The following is a 6,677-nucleotide window of genomic DNA, read 5'->3' as shown; positions in this document are numbered from 1 at the left end:
GGTGTCCTCGGGGCCGCCGCCCTCCCCGCCGGCCCGGCCCTCCCGGCTGGCACGCCCTGCTTCTGCCACGTCTCCGTTCTTCACGGCCAGCACCTGCAAAGCTCTCTGCTCGGTCTTCGCAGGCCGCCTCCTCCCATAAAACGTCACAGATTTGCTCCTTCTGAGGTTCCAACTGGAGCGCCTCCCACATAAGCATGAAGGGGCCCAGGAGCTCCACCCACTTCAGACCCCCCCCCCCCCGGATCCCCGGGGCAGCTTCGGTTATGTCACCAGGGCTTTGACCGGAATGCCATCTTTGGGAGACCTGCATAGACTCAGATATACCAGGCAGCTTGGCTTAGGGAGCCAGGGAAGCCCCTTGGAAATGTTGGCCTGATCCTTGCTTGCAGAGTTCTCAGCAGCCTCACCAGGTAGCAGAGCACCTGCACCACTGACAATGTTCGTCCACCTGCAGGGGGAGAGACTTTTCCAGATGGCTGAACCCTGGCTTTTCACCCTGTGGATGACAGGACCCTCTCCCACCAGAGCCAGGAACTCCCTTACTCCCATCCCAGGACAGGGCGTTTGTTGTGTTCAGTTGTGGTTAAAAATAGACATCACCCACAATTTCGCATTTTACAAGTGTACAGTTCAGTGGCATTGGGCACATTCACATCCTGGCCATGGCGTTATCGCTTTCCATTCCATTTTTTAAACAACCCTAGGATCACAACTCAGAGTCACAATTTGCCCAAAGAGAGCCCTACCCACCCCTCCCTGAGGAGGTGCCGTCTGTGGGGCTGGTTCATGTTTGTCCATCTTCCTCCCTTCTTTCAGTGGAGAGAAGGTGGCTCGTGAAACAGCCAGTGACTATGGAATGAGAGGATTTCCTTGGGAAGCAGGTGGGAGGAGGAGGACAGATGGATGAATAACCAATAAAGTGTTAGTGTGGCTACAAAAAATAAATAATTTAAAAGGTCACAAATTGATTCACTGGAATCTCATCATCCTTAGTTGCAATACTTTAGCAATTACCAAATGTTCTTTCCTGGGGATAATCTTTTATCAAGAGAAAAGCAACACAGTCACCCCCTTCTCTTCCTCCTCTCCAAAGCCTCACTGTCCCCGGTTCCTCCCTGTATCCCAAGCTCGGAGCCTCCTTCCTTACCTGCGGTGTCTGCTGTCCTCACCTGGGCTCTCTGTCTGGTTCTCCTCAATCCCTCACCACAGCAGCAGACTCCTCTCCACTGTCAGGACTGTGTATTCCCATGGGTTCTGGATCTCTGAGGGCAAGATGGCCAGAGCTTGGTACAGACCAACCACTTGGTGACCATTTTAACCCTCAGAGATATAGAGCAAGAGTACCCTCCTGCTAGGTGTTGAGTCCGTGCTTCTCAGACTTCATCGTGATCTGTCAAGACATCAGTCCAGGAAGGAGTTTTCTCTCTCGTGTTTGCATTCCTGCATGATGAACTCAGAGAGGGAAATGTATGATGAGGAAGCAAGTTGAGAGAAAGGGACTGTATCAGCAGTCCACTCACTCATTCAACAAGACTGACCAAGTGCCAGCTGCAGACAGTACCGTCTGTCAACTTGCAGTATATACTGAAGCTGTTCTGTGTCTTTCTGCCTAACCTTTCAGGAGAAATCAGCCCTCCAGGCCTGATGGCAAGTGCTTCCTGAGCACCATCATCTTTTCGTGTTGTCATATTTTGTCTTCTCTGTATGTAGGAACAATCCTTTGCCTCATTTCTTTTTACTTCTCTTTGTAGGGAGCAGTCTGGGTGGGATCCCTGAATGTGCTTAATGTTTTTTTTTTTTTTAAACTTCTCCACATAAAGCTAATGAGATTAGAGACAAGGGACTCTTCTTTGAAAGCTATTTGATTTTTCTCCTTTTGTTATAGGCTGTTACTCTTTCTCCACGGAGAAAAAAAATATTTCTCTCATCTCTATCTTAGCACAGTAGATGTCGTTTTGTTTGCCCACCAGACTGCAACCTGTGGATTTGGGTTTTGTACATACACTCAGTGCCAAGCCAAGCACACAGGTCCATTGTAGGCAAATTTCTTAGACAACTGAATCTTATACATGTGTCAAAGTTTATTAACTGAAGGAGAGTATTGGCAAGATGACAAAGGAGTGTCCCAGCTCACAGAGGTTTTGGAAATCATGAATTTATATATGGGGTAGGGGAGGGGGAGGCAGGGAATGTGCAATGAACCAGAAAAAGACTACTGCTTCATTTAACATGATCATGTAAAGATCATGTCTCCATCTGGTGGTGAAGTGAGATCAGAGGCACCAGGATCTTTGTTCGGCAGCTTGCAGGGAGGTCAAACGTGCTTGGAACTTTTATAAGAAATGAGAAGGAAATAAGCAATACAATGTGGCTGCTATTTAGACAAAGCAAAGAGCGAAGATTCGCGCCACGGCGCTCAGACGGGAGCCTGGCAGCCCAGAGAGACCCGGAACCCTGACAGAGTCCGCGCCGTAGCAAGGTGCTTTCGCGGGTGCGCGTTCAGGGATGCTGAGGCCGCGCGTGCCAGGGTCCGGGTGTCGCACAGCAGTTCCCCGTCCCCGGACCCCGCCTCGGGCAGCTGCCGCCACCAGCGTGCGGGGCAGGGCGGCGGCCCGGCGGGGCTGGGGGCCTGGGGGCTTCCGGGCGACCCCGCGCGCACCTGCCGCCGCGCCCGCCAGGTGACTTCCCGCCCCGCCCCGCCCCTCCTCCTGCGCGTCCTCCAGGCGCTCTGCTCCTCGCGAACAACCCCGCGGGTGACCGCTTCTCTCCGGAATTCCCCGCTCACGGGGCCACCCAACCGACTCGAGAGGGCCCAGCACTCCGTACTGCCGCCTCGCGCTCCAGCCGGGGCAAGTGCTCTGTGACTACATTTTTAGAGCAATTACGTTGCTTGTCATTCTGCACTTGGAGTTATCAACAGTGTTGGAGAATTTCTAAGCACAAGACGCTTCGTGTGAAAATTAAGAGTTAAGTCTTACACGATTCAAGGCCGTCTTTGCAGGATTCCCCCGGGCCCGCGAAGCAAAAGACACTTTCCCTGACCGGGAATCGAACCCGGGCCGCGGCGGTGAGAGCGCCGAATCCTAACCACTAGACCACCAGGGACGCTGGTGGAACCTCCTCTGCACAGGCCTACAGGCTGCGAGCGCTCCCGCCGCGCACCGATGGCCGCCTGGGACCGCGGCCGCAGCGACCCGGCGGGGGCGCCTGGACCTGCCCGAGAACCGGCAGGTGGGACGAGGCCCTCAGGGCGGGCCCCAGACAGCGATCTGCGCCGGTCTTCCTGTTTCTCAGGGACGGGCGAGCCGTTCGAAGGGGAAAACCGTTTCCTAATTTATGTCCGGTTCCCTCTGGGAGCGGCGTTTGTCAAGGAAATACTGTGCGGTGCAGAGAAAGACTTGGGCGGCCAAGTCGTCCGTGCTGTTCGGAGCGCTCGGCTGGAGAGCGTCAGCCCGGAGACCGCAAGGCCCCTGGTCCGCCCCGGCCTCGGCGGGAGGTGGTCCTGGAAACACTGTGTCAGACAGAGCCGGGGAGCGGGGCGGCCTTTTCCCGAAGAGGGAAGCACGGGAAGGCGGTACACAGGCGACAGGCGCGGGGCGCCCCCCTTCTGCCGAGCGCTACGCCGCCTCGTCCGGCCCGGGCTCGGGCTCGGCTCCGCCGACACCGCGCTCCCCTCCGTCCCTCGCGCGGAGCTCCTCCCGCAACGGGGGTCCTCTCCGTCCCGCTCTCCCCAGGCCGTTCCCCGCCCGGACGGGCCCTCCGGGTGCTTGGGGAAGGGTTAACGTGAGGTATCCCGCCCCGCACGGTCCTTCAGCAAACCCACGCCGCTCCGCAGCGCCGCAGGGCAAGGAAGCGGGACAGCAGGGCAGCCGGCCCGGGCGCCCCGGCGGCGGGGCTGCGGCGGGAGGGCCGCGACTCCGCCGGAGCCGCCCTCGCCCCGCCTCCCCCTGCTCACCCGCCGGCTCGGCGCAGACCCCAGGCTCCGCCTTCTTCTCCGAGGAGCAGTGTTCCCTGGGTTCGCGGCCTGGTTAGCACCGCGTCTGCGCCGTTGCCCTCTGCCCCGCCATCTCCCTCCCGTGTCGGCCTCTCTTCGAATTCCGGAACGCCGCAGTGTCCCCCTTCAGACGGCCAGGACAAAAGCCAGCCCTCCCGTCTTGCCCTCCTGACTCTCGCCCAGGCTCTCCTTCCACCCACCTCCAAGCGCGCTGCAAGAACAGCATCTGTCTCCCTTCCTTGCCTCGTCCGCTGAGGCCGGCCTCCCAATCCCAGGACGCTATTACCCTCCAACCTTCAGATGCCTTGGTCCACTGTGGTCCTGAAGTTGTGTTCAGGCTGCTAACTACTGGCAACCCTTCCTTCCTGGAGCAGTCCCGCTGGTTCTTGGGGCCCCGCTCCCCCCACTCTTCCCTGTGCTCTGGATACTCTGTCTCTTGAGTGCCCTCTTCACCTCTTGTAAGGACTCTTTAGAAATGGCTACTTTTCAGCCCCTGACCTCCATCTTCTTTGAACTAAGTTTTAATTGTTAGACAATTGTAGATTCACATGCAGTTATAAATAATACACCGAGATCCCGACTAGGCACCGAGGTGCCCCCAGTGGTAACATCCTGCAAAACTTGAGTGCAGCATTTCCAGCAGGATACTGATATTGATAAAGTCAAGACACAAAACATTTCCATCACCACTGGGATCCCTAATTTGACCTTTCCTAGCCACAACCACTTTCCTCCTCTCCCCCGCATGCGGCAGCCACTGATGTGCTTTCCATGTCTATAGCCTGGCAATTTCGAGAATGGGATGTAAATGGACTCACACAGCATGTAACCTGTTGAGATGTCGCCGTTGGCTTTTGCACTCACCGTCATCCTCTGGAGATTCATCCAGGTTTTTGAGGGTATCAATAGTTGGTTCCTTTTTATTGCTGAGTGGTATTCTGTGGTGTGAATTTAGCACACTTCGAACATCCTCCCACTGAAAGACATCTGGGTTGTTTCCAGATTTCTACTCTTGTGAATAAAACTGTTGTAGACCATTGTGTACAGGTTCTTGTATAAATACCAGCCTTCAATTCTCTGGAATAAATAAGCAGGAGTGCAACCGCTGAGTGGCATTGTACTTGCATGTTTTGTTTTTAAAGAAACTGCCAAACAGCTTTCCAGAGTAGCTGCACAGGCTAGTACTCCCACCAGCCATATACACGGCCTCGTAAGTATCTGGGGTGTCAGGATTTATTTTAGCCATTCTGATAGGTATATAATGACATCTCCTTGTGCTTGTAATTTGCCCTTCCCTAGTGGCTAATGATGTTGAAACCTTCCTCATCTGCCTATTTGCCATCTATGTATCTTCTTTGGTGAAATATCTCTGTAGGTCTTTTGTCCAATCCAAAAAGAACATTCGTGCACAGGTTTTTGTGTGAGAAGTCCCTGAAAAAACTTGAAGTTCAGACGTGTTGCAAATCTGTGTTGGATTATATAGTTGTCACACATGCGATTGTTATGCAGCACCATTTACAAATGTGACATGGTCTTCCTGCTTTGGGAAAGGCCCAGGGCAGACTGGAGCAATCCCCAGGATAATAGGCTAGTAACAGGAGTTTCTTCCAGTCCAAATGATCGCACCACCCCTCCCTGCGGCAAAACCTAAAGGTCAAGCGTAGGATAGTGTTTAAAAAAAAAAAAAAAAAGACAACAGGCCCAAAATGGAGTCACTTATGCTAAGCCCCAGTCACCAAACCAAGACTTAAGGACAGTTTTGGCTTTCCCAGAAATGGAATCTTAAACCAACCAATTGGGAATCGCCTGATCAGCATTAGTGAGGTAACCTGCCTGATAGACACCCTCCCATCCCCCCACAAAAGAATTTAGCCTTCCCACAGGAGAAGGGGCGGGAGGGTCGTGATAGGTGGAATACCTCAACTTCCTTCGTTCGTGAGGAGTGAGAAGGCCCACCTGACAGATTATCTGTTTGGTGCAGATCAGAAAATTCCCCACTGACCCGTTAAGACTTTCATTTCTGGGGGAGGTTAAAACTGTTAGTTCTTAAGCCCAGGTTTGGTGACCTGGCCTAAATGATGCCATTTGGGGCCTGTGGTTTTATTTTTTAACAATAATAAATATATATTTATTTGTGCTGTAGCTGGCAGCGTTCCAATAGCCCTTGAAATTTCCTAAGTGAGGAGAACGATGGAGGTGCCTTTTGTTATGTTAATGAGGTGACTTTTGGAAAGCTCTAGGTCCCCTGAGGAAGGAGACAGGTTGCCAGGGAAACCAACCTTGAAAATCACTAGTTATTAGTTTAACAAGAGCCGAGTAGAGAGTCAACAGTGCAGGGGCTGAGAGAAAGACTTACCTGTGTAACAGCCAGTCTCCGAAGAGTGACCCGAATGTCGCACGTCTGTCAGTGATCACCCCATGGCCCAGTCCCAGTGGATCTGGGCTGACCTAATGGAGTGTCATTGAAGGGACCCTGTGACAGTTCTGTCAGGGTGGGCAGTTAGTGAGGCTCTAACGGGATGCCCGGAGGCCAGCAAGGAGGCGGCCATGGCCGGCTGCGGGGAAGGTCAGAGGCCTGTCCTGGCAGCATCCACAGCAAAGCCACAAGAAACTGGATTAGCCCAGACAGGCCCAAGATGGCTGACAAGGTAGGCCACAGTTCACATTATCCGTCATTGTGCTA

General features: G+C 53.7%; 1 non-coding gene across 1 annotated transcript; it reads right to left on the bottom strand.

Moving 5' to 3' along the window:
• Positions 1-3,033: 3,033 nt before the first annotated feature.
• TRNAE-CUC (transfer RNA glutamic acid (anticodon CUC)) lies at positions 3,034-3,105 on the bottom strand. Its single transcript has one exon. It is a non-coding gene; the product is annotated as a tRNA-Glu (tRNA).
• Positions 3,106-6,677: the final 3,572 nt, after the last annotated feature.

This window comes from Callorhinus ursinus, unplaced genomic scaffold (genome assembly GCF_003265705.2).
Source record: "Callorhinus ursinus isolate GAN/ISIS: 27379988/994484 unplaced genomic scaffold, GSC_fseal_2.0 scaffold109, whole genome shotgun sequence".
In the NCBI taxonomy this organism is placed as follows: domain Eukaryota; kingdom Metazoa; phylum Chordata; class Mammalia; order Carnivora; family Otariidae; genus Callorhinus; species Callorhinus ursinus.
Note: the sequence above shows the minus strand (reverse complement) of the source record. Positions and strands in the feature narration are given on the sequence as shown.